This window comes from Chlorocebus sabaeus, chromosome 9, assembly GCF_047675955.1.
Source record: "Chlorocebus sabaeus isolate Y175 chromosome 9, mChlSab1.0.hap1, whole genome shotgun sequence".
Classification (NCBI taxonomy): domain Eukaryota; kingdom Metazoa; phylum Chordata; class Mammalia; order Primates; family Cercopithecidae; genus Chlorocebus; species Chlorocebus sabaeus.
Window position 1 is genome coordinate 13862955 of NC_132912.1, and position 17531 is coordinate 13880485.

The 17531-nt window shown below is 46.8% G+C and overlaps 1 protein-coding gene across 12 annotated transcripts in view; it reads right to left on the reverse strand.

Moving 5' to 3' along the window:
• The window catches only part of FRMD4A (FERM domain containing 4A), a 692609-nt gene that overhangs the window by 62347 nt on the left and 612731 nt on the right, over window positions 1-17531 (reverse strand). The window lies entirely within an intron of this gene.

Below are 17531 nucleotides of genomic sequence, written 5' to 3' on the forward strand. Positions count from 1 at the left end.
GTAGAGAGACATTGCAAGGAAAGCAAATGGCCCAAAGTCCTGTGTTGGCTGACAGCTTCGTGTCAGAGATTCAACAGCGCCTTAGTGGAGTCTGTCACTAAAATACACAGACCCAAGTCTCATGCTCCCGTCTGATGCTTGGCCACTATAAATCCATCCGTGAAAACACCCAAATTTCCTCTCTGGTCCCCAGGTGTTATATATTCAGACACATTCTACCTGAACTTAGCCAGAGCTACAAAAATACCAGAAGGAACAGGTTACACGACTTTGGCCTCATAACCTGGGGGCAGTACACTGAGCAAAGTGGTCACGCAGGCAGGCTTTGTGGTCTGACTACCTCTGTTTGAATCCAAGCTCCACTACATTTTTTTTTTTTTTTTTTGAGACAGACTCTCGCTGTGTCCCCCAGGCTGGAGTGGTGTCAAGATCTCGGTTCACTGCAACCTCTGTCTCTCGGGTTCAAGTGATTCTTGTGCCTCAGCCTTCTGAGTAGCTGGGATTACAGGAGTATGCCACCACACCTGGATAATTTTTGTATTTTTTAGTAGAGACGGGGTTTTGCTATGTTGGGCAGGCTGGTCTCCAACTCCTGGACTCAAGTGATCTGCCCACCTTGGCCTCCCAAAATTTTGGGATTACAGGCGTGAGCCACCGTGCCCAACTCCAGCTCTAAGCTGCTGGACCCGACACAAGTTACAGCATTTCCTTTAGCCTCAGTTTTCCCCTCTGTAAAATGGCAAAAATGACCGTTCTAAGGTAGATCTCAGCAGCCACAGATCGTAGCACAGTACTGGCACAAAGTGACCTTGGATCTTACTATGAATCCCAAATGTTCTTACTTCTCCCAAATCCTGGCAGACTAAAAGAGAGTAACTCCAGAACAACCCGAATCATTCTGTTCTTAGATTTCCTAACTCAAGCCCTGACTTTTGGGTTTTAAAAAAATTATGTGTGTGCTGCAAATCCCTAAACACAGAGAATTTTTCTCCCGGTGCCCCTCCCTTCCTCTCAAGTAAGGGAAGTGGATGGTACTTCAATGAAAGGGTCCTGCTGGCTGCATCCCACGGGGGTCCCTCAGCCCCTATCCTGCACCTGCCTTACTCAGGCAAAGTGAAGTCTTGAACTGGATCGGCCTTCTGGGTGTGCGACCTGAGGGCCCTTTGCTCAGAAGGTCCTTGGCTTGGTTTCATGCTCTGCTATTGACATCTTGAAATTCCTAATAGGTTTCCTTCCTCCCCTCCCCCTCCCCCTCCTCCTCCTCCTCCTTCTCCTTCTCCTCTCGTCTCCTCTCCTCTCCTCTCCTCTCCTCTCCTCTCCTGTCTTTGTTGCTATATGCTTTTAAAAAATTAATTTCCATAGGTTTTTGGGGAGCAGGTGGTATTTGGTTGAGTAAGTTCCTTAGTGGTGATCTGTGAGATTTTGGTGTGCCCATCCCCCGAGCAGTGGACACTGAACCCACCTAATGGGCTTGATCAAGGGGCCCAGCATTTCCATTTTGCACCGGGCCTTGCTCATTGTGGACTTGATCCTGGCCTTAGGTCCTGGCGTGTACTGGTTCTGGCAGGCTCTGTGGGGTAAGGTGCCTGTCAGCCTAATGGGCAGGCCCGGGAGGTGGGACCCTCAGGCCCTCCAAGAGAAGGAAAGAAAGCAGAACCAGGTGTGAGCACGCTTGAGAACCCCCCTGTGCCTTTCATGGGAAGCCCCCTCCCCGCCTGATGAAGAACCCCAGAGCAGAACGCTCCGAGGGATTGTTTCCCTGGCAACTCCTCTCTCCTTCATTCCATGCAAAATAAAACACGAACCAAGCTTTGCTTTAAGTGCTCCCTGATGCGGTTCGGCATGGAGAACCGTGCGTCTGCCAAAGGGCCCGAACAAAACCATCTGGACTCTGCTGCCTGGCCCTGTCTGTGGCTGCTGTAGCTGCTGTAGCTGCCCAAGGGAAGGCCCTGCCTCCAGCTTCTGCCCTTGGCTGTGAAGCATGGAGTCCTGGCTCCCAGGCATATCCCCGGGATGATGCATTTTTGTAGCAGGGTGCAGAACAATGGATTCCCCCTGATGCTTGCTTTAAGCATGAATTTTTGTTTTGTAAATGCAATCCTGGGAAGGAAGGGTAAGAGTGAGGTGAAGGGATGGGTGGTTTTTAGGATCAGATTATTGCATTGAGACATTAGAAGGGTCCAGGAACAGGCTGGGAACGGTGGTTCATGCCTGCAATTCCAGCACTTTGGGAGACTGAGGCGGGCAGATCTCTTGAAGTCAGGAGTTCAAGACCAGCCTGGGCCAACATGGCAAAACTCCATCTCTGCGAAAAATACAAAAATTAGCTGGGTGTAGCGGTGGGCGCCTGTAGTCCCAGCTACTTGGGAGGCAGAGGTTGTAGTGAGGCAGGATCGCGCCACTGTACTGCAGCCTGGGCGACAGAGCAAGACTCCTTCTTAAACACAAAAGCAAAAACAGAAGAGGAGGTGTGCATGTCAGAACAGTAGCCTGATCCTCTTTTCACTCAGGAGGGAGGGGTGAGCTGGGGACAGGAATATGAAGGCAGGAGGGGCCAGGAGGGGGAAGCGGCTGCCCCTTGCCCAGTGCCGGGGTGCAGCTGGCTGGAAAGGCATCATGCTATTCATGGTGTCTGGGGCATTTCTGCCCATGGGCCCTTGTGCCCATGACTTAGAGGCCCCGTTAAATACCTCACTCTGAGGCCGGCAGAGCAAACACAACAATCAAATCAACAAACAGGAGATGCTCCACCTTGCCTCCCCTTTGTAAACAAGGTAAGGTGGGCTCTGACTCAGCTGGTTTCGGGGCAGCCCCGATGGTCTGCACCACCTCAGGGGAGCGTCCCAAGCTTGCGCTGGCTCGGTGCAGCCGTCATAACCCCCCACCACGTAAAGCTGCCAACTCGCTCTGCCCCTCCGCCCAAAGACACAGCAGGCACCCATAATGATCATCGGGATGGCTGGGCGGCTTCCCTTCCCATAGTAATGCCTATGGCCAATTATACCCAAGGAGCTAATTAAAAAGCTAAAATACGTAGTTCTACCAATAATCAAAGAATGTATTAATTCATACCTATTAAATCAAGGGGTTTCCAGTGCACGTCATTTAGGCATCTTTAAAAAGCCCTGCACACATCGTTCCTTTGATCTTTTGGCATCCCTCAAGAAGAGTAAGTGGGAAATTTACTTCTTGGGGAAAACAAGGCCCAGAGAAATTAAGGAAAACTGCCTAAGGCCACACAGCAAGTAAGTGAAGGAACCAGAAATAGAAGTCAAGGGCACCTGGTCCATTACACTAACCTCTAACTATGTTGCTTTCCCCAGGAGTCCACCAATTAGTGGGAACAGCTCTTACTGACTAATGGATGGTTCACTTTACAAGTGGAATGATTTTTACAAATGAGCTACAATAGGACTGTACACAGAAAGTAAAAAAGCAAATCTTTTTCATCCTGCACCGTGACCTGGCTTTCTTTTTATACGGTAAATGATAACAAGTATTCTTTCTTTCTATCCTTGGAGTCCTGGCTTCCTCTAGTTTTCTATACAGCAATGCTTCAATACTCAGTAGCTTTCATCCAAAGACTAAAACACAACAGCAATTGTGATGAAGGACAGCCTGGGCCGGGCGTGCTGGCTCACGCCTGTAATCTCGATACTTTGGGAGGCCAATGTTGGGTAATCACTTGAGGTCAAGAGTTCGAGACCAGCCTTGTCAACATGGCGAAATCCTGTCTCTACTAAAAATTAGCCAGGCGTAGTGGCACACGCCTGTAATCCTAGCTACTCGGGAGGCTGAGGCAGGAGAATTGCTCGTACCCAGGAGACAGAGGTTGCAGTGGGCTGAGATCTTACCACTGCACTCCAGCCTGGGCAACACAGCGAGACTCCATTTCAAAGAAAACAAAACAAAACAAAACAAACAGCCTGGATAATCTGGGCTTGCATGGAACAAAACTTGGAACCACCAAGACGTGGCTTCCTTGAGACTATGTCTGTCCCTATCGTTGGGACTGGCTGATACTGGATGTGGATTCTTAGTTTCTGACCTAGACTTGCTGTGATTCCCAATGCGATCATAGGTCCTCCATTTTCCTGTTCTGGGACTTAGTATCTTCATGTATGAAAATAGGAGGTGGGAAACATTTATCCACGGAATGCAAACAAGAGTGGGTAATAAATACTGCCTTTGAGCCCTGAACGCAACAGGGTCCACTCTAAGTACTTAATGATCAGGGACGAGTTACTGGTTTCTATTAGCTGGCCTGCTGGATTCCCACATCCTGTGTTTGGCTGAAGGTTGGGGCAGAGGAAGGGGCTTTGGCTCCACTGGACTTCCTCCCCAGCCAGCATTTATGGAGAGCTGGGACTGCGTGTGGAGTAGTGGGCGAGCTCCCAGGACGATGCGGAAATAGACGCTTGAGAGGAAGCTCCGTCTAGTGGCTCTGATGCTTGACCAGGACTTTGGAGAACCTCGTCTTCCCCCGCTGTCCCTGAGGCTGAGTCACCAAGCTTCTTAATGACCTCCCTATGAGTAACTTCCTGCTTCATCCAGGGGGCCTATTACACAGAATCACAGCAGCCATCTGGTCCACCTCCTCCTTGCACAGATAAAGTAACCTCAGGAGAGAGAGGTTAAGGGATTGGCAGAGGTTAAATAAGTAATTGATGTCGGGACCCACATCTTGTGACTTCTGGTCCTGGACTCTTTCTAACACACCATGAAGCTCTGACAATGAATGAGAACAAAGTTGTTTCAAGCTTCTTGTTCTGGGTCTCTATATAAGAAGAATTAGGTCTAATTCTTCTTACATAGAGCATGGACATGAATAATCTCCAAGCTCAGAAGGAAACATACAAACCGAAAAACTCACTTCCTTATTTCATTTCTGCCCTTTTTACTTTGTACAGCAGACGGGCACTTGCAAATCTTTGGGTGGATTTACATTTTCAGCAAATACAAATGAGTTGTTACACATCTAGAGGGCTGCAGGTCAAAAGAAAGGAGTCACTGAACCTGAATCAGATGGAATTTAAAATGTGAGAGCACCCAGAAAGCCCCAAGCCTGTGCTCTCAGAGGACTGGATCCCATGTGCCCTGGTAAGGTTTTGCTATTGGAGTACAGCTGGTTCTAAGAAGGAACAGAAGTAGGTATATATATACACACACATACACACACATCTATAATATATACATATATATTATATATATATTTTTGGAGACAGAGTCTCACTGTATCTTCTAGGCTGGAGTGCAGTGGCATGATCTTGGCTCACTGCAACCTCTGCTGCCTCCCGGGTTCAAGCGATTCTCTTGCCTCAGCCTCCCGAGTAGCTAGGGTTACAGGCGCCCGCCACCATGCCTGGCTAATTTTTGTATTTTTAGTAGAGATGGGGTTTCACCATGTTGGCCAGGCTGGTCTCGAACTCCTGACCTCACGTGATCCACCCACCTCAGTCTCCAAAGTGCTGGGATTATAGGCGTGAGCCACTGCGCCCAGCCCAGGTATATGTTTTTAGTGGGTTGAAATCATGTGTCAGAGGTTTTTTTTCTTTTATCAGTTCTATAGGCATTCAGTATATTTTACTTTTTACAAAAAAAGAAGACAGAGGCAAGGGCCTTGGGTTTTAGGAGCATCAAATTCCCATTCCCTTTCCAACCATTCATGTAGTAGTCATCTACTTTGTACTGGCCTGTTCTAATAGGCAAGAGGAAATACGTGGTGCTTAATACATGTTTATATTTGTAGGGAGCTTACAATCTACTTGGGAAGACAAGACATACCTAAAGTAGCTTGTATTCATGCTACAGGAATCCATGATGGAGCTTAAAACCATCTCTGGTTTCTGTATCAGCCTTTAAAAACTCTATAGAAGTGCCGTGTGTGGTGGCTCACGCCTATAATCCCAGCACCTGGGGAGGCCGAGGCGGCGGGGGGGCATCCCATCATGAGGTCAGAAGTTCGAGACCAGGCTGACCAACATGGTGAAACCCCGTCTCTACTAAAAATACAAACCATTAGCTGGGCATGGTGGCGCATGCCTGTAATCCCAGCTACTTGGGAGGCTGAGGCAGGAGAATCAGTTGAACCCAGGAGGTGGAGGTTGCAATGAGCGGAGATAGCGCCACTGCACGCCAGCTTGGGTGACAGAGCAAGACTCTGCCTCAAAAATAAAAAATAAAAAAAATAGAAGAAGTGCCGCACTGCCTCATTCACATATATCTCATGCTTTTGTCTCAAATAATCAGTACTCATGACTGTTGTTTACTCCTGATTGTTGTGATTTTCATTTTTAGGAGCAAGAACCCTGGGTGGGACGCCAAGAGCCCTCAGTTCTAGCTATGACTTTGTAAGGCCCTCTCCATCAGGGCTTCATCCTCTCTAAAACGAGGGGGTGTGTGGGCATTCTTACATTCTGCACATGGGCTGAAGGTCAGCATTGTAAATCCAGAGAATGTCAAGCTGCAATTCTTTGGAATTGAAAAATAAAGTAGCTTGATTTAAACATTTCCTACCGATGGGAGACAATACAGAAGAGCATGGATTAGAAGCATGGTTTTCAACGTCATACTGTCTGCTGCTTACCGGCTGTGTATTCTTAGCAATTGAATTTGTGTCTTTGTTTTTTTCATATTTGAAATGACAGGAATAATAGCACTTTTCTCATAGGGCTGCTGTATTAACGAATTAATATATATTAAATGCTTAAAATGGTGGCTGGTATATAGTGCTCAAGAAATAATATGAGACTGGTGCAGTGGCTCATGCCTGTAATCCCAGCACTTTGGGAGGCTGATGCAGGTGGATCATCTGAGGTCAGGAGTTTGAGACCAGCCTGGCCAACATGGTGAAACCCCGTCTCTACTAAAAATACAAAAATTAGCAAGACATGGTGGCATGCGTCTGTAATCCCAGCTATTCAGGAGGCTGAGGCAGCATAATTGCTTGAATTCAGGAGGCAGAGGTTGCAGTGAGCTGAGACGTGTCACTGCCCTCTGGCCTGGGTAACAGAGAGAGACTCCATCTCAAAAAAAAAAAAAAAAAAAAAAAAAAAAGAAAAAGAATAAAAAGAAATACTATGATTGTACGCATTCCCCTCCGTCAATTACATGCCAATATTATTCTTAACGTAAAACATAAGTTATGAATACTTTGAACACATATCAGCACAAAGTACAGGTCTGTGTAATTTTTTTGAAAGACGACTCACATGGTGTCATGAGCATTGCAAAGACTGTTTCCTGTCAAATTGGATTGTTTACAGTGCAAGCACAAGCCGGACCCAGGGCCCCCATTCATTCATTTGTGCTGGAGTTTGCTGTATTCTCTTTGGGGTTGTTTATTCCTAATCTTATTGGCCAATTCCTCCATCCACTGCAATCTTGACCAGAGTCAGTTTTGACCATTTTCCTGTTACGACTTCTAATGTCAAAACCTTCACCCTGCGAAAGAAGGATCCTTCTGTAAGATGACTCGGTCTTATATAGAACAGAGTGGGTTACCATGGGAACATATCAGGCCCTCCCGAATACCCAAACAAGGATGGCAGATCATTGGCTTCCTAAATGGGTCTGAGGATGTCCTCCATTGCTTGCACTGAAAGAGGCATGTCTTTTCTTCAGAGATGGCCACACACCCAGCACAGCAGACAATGGCTAATTTTTCTCTGCAGCCAGGCCTAATGGAATCAAGATGTTCTTCCGGCCAATTGCATCTTCCTCATTGTCAGACAAGCGAGCTCTAAATTGATTTTGTTCATTTGGTGACAGATACCCAGAGCACCAGGCCTTGACCCCTTAATGGATAGCCTCTTTTTAACCCATCAAAAACCTCTTAGCTTCCTTTGGCTTAAGAGTCATTACTAGGGGAAAAGAGAGAAAGAGGTTAACAAGTACTTAACAAGCCCATTGAGACGCAGGCCATTTTGTTTTTCACCACTGGACTTGATTTCCTTGCATTTTTCTTCCTAGAGGCCTCTTTCTGTATTATTTTCTTGTGTGTATTTTGGCTTTTCTTGCAGAAAGACTTTACCATAAAGCTTTGGTGAATGTAAATACTTTCAAGAGAAGCTGGAATTGTTTTTCCTTTCCTCTCCTCTGCCCCCTGATGTAATTCCTTCCCTGCTCAGAGTGCCCCGAGGGATTGGCTGGGGTCAGTGGGTTGATAGGCTGAGGTTGCCCAGTGATTTGGAATATTTGGGTCTAGCTTTGGTTTTTCTAGCAATGAGCACTGTGACCCAGTGATGTGTGGCTTAACTTCTCTGTGCTCCAGTCTTTCCTTGAAAAAAAAAGCCAAAGCTAATTATGCCTGCTATGACAGACCTCACTGGGATGCTTCAAAGGGGAATAAATCAATCTGAGAAATACTTCGTACATCTGGAGAGAAAATGATGGTAGGCCATTTCACCTGCTTTGGCCAAGGCCTCTTTTTCCAGATTGGTGTAAAGTTATCTTTTTAAATTTTTTTATTTTTGTGATGGAGTCTTGCTCTGTTGCCCAGGCTGGAGTGCAGTGGCATAATCTCGGTTCAGAGCAACCTCTACTTCCTGGGTTCAAGTGATTCTCCTGCTTCAGCCTCCCGAGTAGCTGGGATTACAGACATGAGTCACCATGCCTGGCTAATTTTTGTATTTTTAGTAGAGACGGGGTTTTACTATGTTGACCAGGCTGGTCTGGAACTCCTGACCTCAAGTGATCTGCCTGCCTCAGCCTCCTAAAGTGCTGGGATTACAGGCGTGGGCCACCATGCCCAGCTCAGGTTTTGACTACTTTGGAGGACAGGCTTTAGGGAGAAACCTGTTGTTCTTGTTTTTTTTTTTTTTTTTTTTTTTTTTTTTTCCCTAGGGGTGGCGGGGAGGTTGGCAGTTGGCATTTCTCTTATGCCTGGTCCAGAGATGTGGCATCATAGAGATACCCGGATTTCCTCTGTGGAGGTCATCGGACTGAATGGAGGATGGGGATGGGATGAAGAAAATGGACTGGCAACCAGCTCTGCAGGGAAATACAGGCATACACTCATAACTAACACCGTGCTTTATCACGCATAACAAAAGAAAAAAAAAAAGTCAATACTCTACCCTAGCGATATCTGTGTGAGGCAAAGAAAGAAAAAAGCAAGCAAGAAAACCAGCAAGGGCTTTGGCTTTTGGGAACAATAATTTAACAGCAGCTTGTTTGCACTTTGGAACACCTTGTGCTTCCAGAGCCGGCCCGTCCTGCTGGGGAGGGGAGAGGTCCCAGCGCTGCTGTCTGGCAGACGTTGGTTTCGGTGGGCACCAGAAGCAAGGCAGATTGCCTGCTGCTGTGACTTCATGTGTGAGCTCCAGGTTCCCCTGGTTGGAAGGTGCCAGGGAGTGAGGCGGGTGAGTGGGCATCAGGCCAGGGGTTTGTGGTTTGCTTTTCAAGTCAGGCTGCTGCTGGGAGAAGGAACGCTTGCGGTCTCGCCAGCTGCTCTACAATTGTGGCAGCAGCCAGCAGAGATGGGAGGCGGTGGGCCTGCCCCGCTCCAGCCTGGACTTCCGCTTGGAGGGTGTGACTTCTCAGCTTGACCTGAGGCATGCAGGGGGCTGTGGCCGGGCCACGGTATCTGTAGCTGGGGCCTTTCTCTCTATGGATCCTCTTGCGGGAGCAATTTGGTATCTGCTCTGCGAGGTCTTCTTCCAGAAAGAAGTGAGGACTTCAGATCTAGACTTTCTGTCTTTCCAGGAGGGCTGGTCCTATTTAGAGCTCTGCTCTTTCCCCCAGACGGCTTCTGCAGTGCGCAGACTGACTTGGGGAGACTGAATTGCGGGGAAAACGAGGGGCGGAAGCAGAGGAGGAAGCTGAGGCTTCTACTCCGCGCAGCCTGCCTTAAACAACTTTGTTTTCACCAGGGCTGTCCCAAGCCTCCCAAAATTCCCAGCCCTGGTCTGGGCCAGTTCTCCCAGATATTCATACACATACGTCGGCCAAAGCAATGCTCATTTGGTGCTGTAATGGTTTTTTTTGCTCTAATGTCTTCCTCAACCAGACTTACATTTCCTTGAGTATGTTTTCCTGGCACCTAGCATGTACCTGGGGACATATGAGGCACTCAATAGTTGTCTGTTGAGTGAATGAATGAATGAATGAATGAAGAGCTTTTTGAGATATTAGCTATTATGACAACTGAAGTTCAGAGAGGTTAAGTCACTTTCTCAAGGTCACACAGATGACATATGGTGGGAGGTGATACTTGAGCCCTCCTCTGTCTGCTCAACTCCATGCTATTTCCACCATGTGAGGAACCTCCAGTGTTTGAACCCAGATATCTTGTTAAAGATACATTTCCAAACTGCGATACACAATAATGGGGAAATGGCAGTTAGGGTGAGCTCAGGGAGGGACGATGGTAAGAGCCACAGCCGAGGAGCCGTAGCCCTTCTTTCTGGCAGCTCGGTTGGAACTCTGCTCTTCCGAGGTGAACTGGGGAAGTCTATGATTCCAGCAGCTCATGATCTCAAACTGGAAGCCTACTCCCAACCTAGAGATCAGATCTTTACAAATCACGTTGCCTAGAAATTGTCTGTTTGCTTGAGGCGGTCAAGAATGGCCCTGGGCAGGTAGGACCCTGGCTTAACACCCTTGAACCCTACCTGCAGGTGCCGATGCAGAGCCCGAGGCGGGCAGGCAGAGTTGGACACAGCACGTTCTGGCTGTGTAAGGTTTGGTGTTAAACAGGTTTACATTTTCCGGAAGGTCAGTCCAGTGTGGGCTTCCCCTCTGAATCAAACTCATTAAGAAGAAGAACGGATTAAAAAAAAAAAGCCTTACACAGCTTCCTAAGTATTGGCTGGTTCAGCAGAAACAAGCTGTTAGGACTGGCCAAGACAAAGAGGTTACTAGAAGCCGACAAGCAGGGTTTCCCAACTGAACAGATCCTTAGAAGAAAGAAGGAAGTCTAGATTAACCAGAATTATTCGAGGGTCTGCAGTACTCCAGCAATCCACTCACGATATCCTCATTATTCTGTGTTTTTTTGGTGCTACAGACAAAAATAAAATCAAAGGAGAGCCCAGATGGGAGCAATTTTTTTATGCTTTTCATTTTTTCATCAGCAAACCTAAGCTGTTTAAAAAGTCAGCCCCTCTCCTCCATTCTCCTCCCAACTGTTCTGCTTGCTATGTGGAGCTCTCTGCAACCCTTCCTTAGATGAGTTATGTTCTTTTTTGAGACAGAGTCTCGCTCTGTCGCCCAGACTGCAGTACAGTAGGGTGATCTTGGCTCATTGCAACCTCTATCTTCTGGGTTTAAACAATTCTCCTGCCTCAGCCTCCTGAGTAGCTCAGACTACAGGTGCCCACCACCATGTCCAACTAATTTTTGTATTTTTAGTAGAGACGGGGTTTCACCATGTTGGCCAGACTGGTCTCAAACTCCTGACCTCAGGTGATCCGCCTACCTCAGCCTCTCAAAGTGCTGGGATTACAGGCGTGAGCCACTGCACCTGGCCCCAGTTATGTTCTTAATGCATCAATCTATGAGGCCACTATCCACAGAAATACGGAGGAGTCTGTGAAATTAGCAGTGGGTCTCAACAAGTGATTAGATATTCTGCTCTGGTGACTTTTATCCATTCAACAATCACGTGTTGAGTATCTGCCATGGACCCGACACTGTGTCAGGCACTGAGGATACAGCAGTGTATCCTGTACATTCTTATGAAGGGGAGAGGTGGGCAAATAAATAAGAAATAAATAAGAAAACTACATGGTACATACAGTAAGTTAGAGGATAACAGGTTTGAAGCACAAATGTGAACCAGGGAAGGATAGGACAGGGTTTCTTATTGTTAACAAGGTAGCCAGGGAAAGCCTTAGTGAAGTGACATCGAGTCAATATCAGAAAGAAACCAGGGGCAAACTGGGCAGGTATGTGAGGGAGGGAAAAGCATGACTGCAGATACAGAAGTCAGGGGCATCATTTGTGTGTCTGTGTTTGCTGTACAAGTGTAGAAAATGCTGAAATAAACATCAAAGGACAATGGAATATTATGCAGCCCTAAAAAAGGAATGTAGTACTAATGCATGCTGCAACAGGGATGAACCTTGCAAACGTTTGCTAAGTGAAAGAAGCCAGACATGAATGGCCACATGCTATATGGTTCCATTTCTAGGAAATGTCCAGAATAGGCAAATCCATGGGGACAGAGAGTAGATGAGTGGGTGCCTTGGGCTTTGGGGGATGGGGAGAAATGGACAGTGACAAGGTGCTCCTCTTGTGGCCTTTTGCTCTTTTGCCTACTGAATCCTAGTCTGGATTAATCACAGATCACAAGACAGTCTTTGATTAAAACTCAGTGAAACTCTGGCTAGGCCCGGTGGCTCATGCCTGTAATCCCAGAAATTTGGGAGGCTTAGGTGGGCAGATCACTTGAGGTCAGGAGTTCGAGACCAGCCTGGCCAACATGGTGAAACCCCCTCTCTACTAAAAGTACAAAAATTAGCCAGGCGTGGTGACAGGCACCTGTAGTCCCAGCTACTCAGGAGGCTGAGGCAGGAGAATCACTTGAATTCAGGAGGCAGAGATTGCAGTGAGCCGAGATTACGCCGCTGCACTCTAGCCTGGGTGACAGAGCGAAACTCTGTCTCAAGAAAAAAAGAACTCAATAAGACTCATTATTTAAAAGGAGCTAGCAGTTCAGGATAAAACAGAGGATCCCTAATTTTTAGTGGCATCCCTTGTCCATGAAAAGCTCTCCCACCCTTGTCAGATGGCTCTCTCACTAGGGCCATCTTCTCACATCTGCTCTGGGGGTCACTACAGAGGGCAACTCACTTCTTCCGGCCTGTCAGCACCAGGGCAGCTGGGGCAGCGGCGCCTCAGGGTGCTGTTCTTCTCCCTTGGGGATGGGCAAGCACTCTCTTACAGACGTGGCTAGTGAGGAATCTGGCCAGCGATCCATTTTTTAAATGGGTTTTCAAACCTTAAACATAAACTCAATTATGTACTTAAAAATACACAGGTGCATGCCTAAAAATACACACACACATACAGAGGAAATTCACTCTACTGTGACTTCTAATGCTCATTAAAGGTAGGGCTGGGGTTTGGTTTTCAGTCAAACATGAGGACCGGGAGAGGCTGCAGGGCAGAGCTCCTCTCGCTCTTGACCTTCCTGTTCAAAGGCCAGAGAAAAGACACCCAAGACAAGGCTGTGCTCACTCCAGGGGGTACAGGGACCCCATGCAGTGCAGCAGATGCCAGTGTACACCTTCCAGAAAGATTATAAGCATTGGTGAAGAGATCTGCAAAATCCCGTGCAGCCAGCAGAAACACCTGTTGGAAAAGCTGGAGAGAAAGAATTGGGTGGTTGGATGAACTATTTCACTGGCCAGGGCTTTTTTTTTTTTTTTTTTTCCTGACTTGGGGTCTTGTTCTGTTGCCCAGGCTGGAGTGCAGTGATGCGATCACAGCTCACTGGAGCCTCGAATTCATGGGCTCAAGCAATCCCCCCACCTCTGCCTCACAAGTAGCTGGGACTACAAGCATGCACCACCATACTCAGCTAATTAAAAAATTTTTCTTTTTTTTTGTAGAGTCGAGGGTCTCTCTGTGTTATTCAGGCTGGTCTTCAACTCCTTGCCTCAAGCAATCCTCCTGCCTCAATTTCCCAAAATGTTGAGATTATAGGCATGAGCCACTGTGGCCAGCCTCACTGGGGTTCTTTGAAGTCTCCCCAGTCACTGGTTTGATTCTCACCTACACAGGTTTGTCATGAATTATGCTGTGTGTGAGTAACTTCACCGCTGCCTAACTAGAGTCACAGGATAACTGGAAGTCCCGGCTGACACTCTATGATGAGCAGTATCAGTAGAGAGGGCCATGAGCAGACCATTTCATAGGAGAGGTTTTTTAAAAAGCAAGGGGCCAAGAGCTGGTTAGCTAGGTCACCATGCTGGTTAGCTAGGTCACCATGCTGGTAAGCTAGGTCTCCATGCTGGTTAGATAGATCTCCATGCTGGTTAGCTAGGTCACCATGCTGGTTAGACAGATCTCCATGCTGGTTAGCTAGGTCACCATGCTGGTTAGCTAGGTCTCCATGCTGGTTAGATAGATCTGCATGCTGGTTAGCTAGGTCACCATGCTGGTTAGCAAGGTCCCTGTGTTGGTTAGCTAGGTCTCCATGCTGGTTAGATAGGTTTTTATGTTGGTTAGCTAGGTCACCATGCTGGTTAGATAGGTTTTTATGTTGGTTAGCTAGGTCACCATGCTGGTTAGCTACATCCCTATGCTGGTTAGCTAGGTCATCATGTGCCTTTGTTTGCCAGTAACAGCCCTGGTTTGTTTGCTATCATGGGGTAATTATTCACTAATGCCCCTCTTCATTTGTAGTGCTATCTTGGTTTGGATATTAAAACCCTATGGTTACTAAAAGACGAGTAACTTTGATTCCACTTACATGAGTGTTCAAACTCACAGAAACAGAAAGTAGAATGATGGTTCCCAGCAGATGGGGGAGAGGAAAGAGGAGTTATTGTTTCATGGGTAAAGTTTCAGCTTTGCAAGATGACAAGAGTTCTGAAGACCTGTTGCACAATGACGGGAATATACCTTACTGAAGTGGCCACTGAAAAATGGTTACAATGGTGGATTTTATGTTGTGTATATTTTATCACAATTTGAAAAAAATCTTCTGGTTAGATGACCCCGAAAATCCCTTACCCACAATTGGGGCATAAAATGTTTAGGAGGGTGGAAACTGAGAGGTCATTTTTAGAGAGGTTCTTGAGAGGGAGATGTTCTGTGAACTTGCTACCCACAGGGGGAAGGTGGAAGATGGACTGTTCTCCTTGAACCTGGAAAGAGAGGGTTCATTAGGGTTACCTGGAGAGTTTAACAGGTGTCCCCTGACATCAGACGAACTGAAGCGGGGATGGAGCTCAGATGGGAGAACGGAGAGATTTAACTTTACAGCAAGTTTGAAGCTCTGATTGTCACAAAGAACTGGACACTCTAATTTCTTAATAAAAGCTTATTTTGCTATTTAAAATGACTGGTTGACTTTGTAATACCCGGGAGTGATCAGAAAAGTCATCAGACCGCCTGTGTTTTTATCAAGAGACAAGGGAAGAACACGTTCAAAGGAACAGTGGGAGATAAAAGAGATTTGTCTTTCGAGTCCCAGGTGGTCGATGTTCTTATTATACTAGCAAATCTTCTGTTTTTCAGCCAGAGAAACCAGATCTGTTCATAAGTCACTACTGGTTCATGGCTTCTTTTGGCGCGAGCGAGGCTATTGGATGCTCCTCTGCAGTGGTTTGGGATCCAACCATAGCATTTGGTTTTGATTTGCTTCTTCAAATTGCATCCAAGGTCAACGGGGCTCCCTGAGTAGTGGGAATCTGCATCTGTAGAGTTGTTTAGAAGCCAGCCAGTCTCAGGGCAGCTGCTACGTCATCTGACTGGGTGTTTATTTGCATGTTATAAATACTAAGTGTTGTGTTTGACTCCTACTGTCCACACAATCAATGTGGCTGTTTATATGACCTTTCTTAGTGCTGGTCCACGTGCCTTTTCGGGGGCAGGAAGAATAGCAAGTCGAGGAGACCAGGCATTGTGTGGGAAGCAGATGAATCCTGGGAGACCACATATCCCCAAAGGCATATCAGCTGCAGTAGAAAAACTGCTTTTGGTTATTTAATTAGATCTAGCTTCAGCATTGGCTTCACGGGAGCCAAAGACAGACGAGGGGTTACCTACCTAGAAATTGGCATTTTCCCCTCCTACCGCTTTCTTCTGGAAAACTGTTGCTTTTCATCCTTTCTTTTATTCATGACTCCCCTCTGGCTATAAAATGAGCTTGCTTTATTTACCTTGTTTTATTTCTCTTTGTTTCTAGTTTTAAGATTCCTTCAGCCTCAGGATTCCTGATCATATCTCATCAACCAACTTAAGAAAACTGAGGCCCAGGGAAGTGACTCACAATTGTGTAGAATTGTGAGGTGTCTTGACTACTGGGTCAGATATCCTGCAAATAATGGCAGGGGGCAGGGGGCAGGCATGCGGCACCCCAAGGGTATGTCAGGCCTGGAGACCGACCTCAGGGACAACTTGGGGAAATTCCTGGAGCTTGAATGTACCCCTTCCAGGAGGTGCCTCCAAGCAAGTCACCCTGGGAGAGATTTAGACCTGCCCCTCTTTAGGGGATACTTACATTCCTCCCCTCCTGTAACTTTCCAGATTAATTACTCTTATGCGATAGCTGCTCTCTAAGAATTATTCACCTGGACAGGGCAATGCTTTTTTTTTTTTTTTATTTTTTTCTGTTCATAGACAGGTCAACCTTCCTCAAAGGTGATAGTCTGACACCAGCATGGGCTTCAACAAGAATACAACAAGATACAGGCTGGTGCCCTTGGAAGTTTGGCTTACTCAGACCAGGCTCGGGATGGCCTTCCCAGGACCCTGTGGGAACCGAGGAACCCTGGCTTCCCAGATCCAGTGACCAAGAAAAAAATTAACCCTCTTCACAAAGAGGCGTTGTTTGCTTTTCAAGGCCATGCCGCCTCTTGTTTTCAGCATAAGCGACTGTAACAATATTTGCGACGTCAAGGCCAATGCCACTTCTATCCTGGGGACCGAGAAACTCTGTGACAAGTAAACTTACTCGAGATGGATAAAATTAGACTACATCCATTCTGTGTCTCTTAGTCCCCACTTCACAGATATAAAAAGAGAGGCACAGAGAGGTTAAATAAATTGCTAATCACGACTTTCTAAAATATACTGGAAGTGAGTTAGTGCCAAAGTTCTTTGGTCAAGAAAATTCTTCTTTGGGGGCCTGGGCAACATGGCAAAACCCTGTCTCTGCAAAAAACTACAAAAATTAGCTGAGTGTGTTGGCACACGCCTATAGCCTCAGCTACTAGGGAGGCTGAGGTGGGAGGATTGCTTGGGCCTGGGAGGTCAAGGCTGCAGTAAGGTGTGACTGCACCACTGCATTCTAGCATTCTAGCCTGGGAGACAGAGCGAGACCCTGTCTCAAAAAAAAAAAAAAAAAAAAAAAAAAAATTCTGCTTTGGGCCTTGGAGTGGATATGGAGGTCATGAATTTACAAAACGTCTCTCTCTTTTTGTTTAAAAGTGTAACTGCTCTAGGAAATAATTTGATTTTAACTCAGACTAAAATGTCTTCATAACAACAAAACAACAAAGCAGGATCCCATAGAAAGGTCCTCGTTGACTGCCTGTATGCAGAGCAGTGGGCTTCAAGCTTCACTGCCTGTGCTTAAGTCACCTTCAGGGCTTGTGGAATTAGACTGCAGAGTCCCATCCTCAGAGTTTCTGAGCTCATAAGTCTCAGGCGGGAATCCTTAGTTTGCATTTCTTTGTTTTGTTGAGATGGAGTCTTGCTATGTTGCCCAGGCTGGAGTGTAGTGGCGTGATCTTGGCTCACTGCAGCCTCAACCTCCTCAAGGCCCCGGAGTAGCTGGGACTACTCCTTTGTACTTTTGTATTTTGTATGTGTATTATGTGCAGAGATGAGGTCTCGTTATGTTGCCTAGGCTGGTC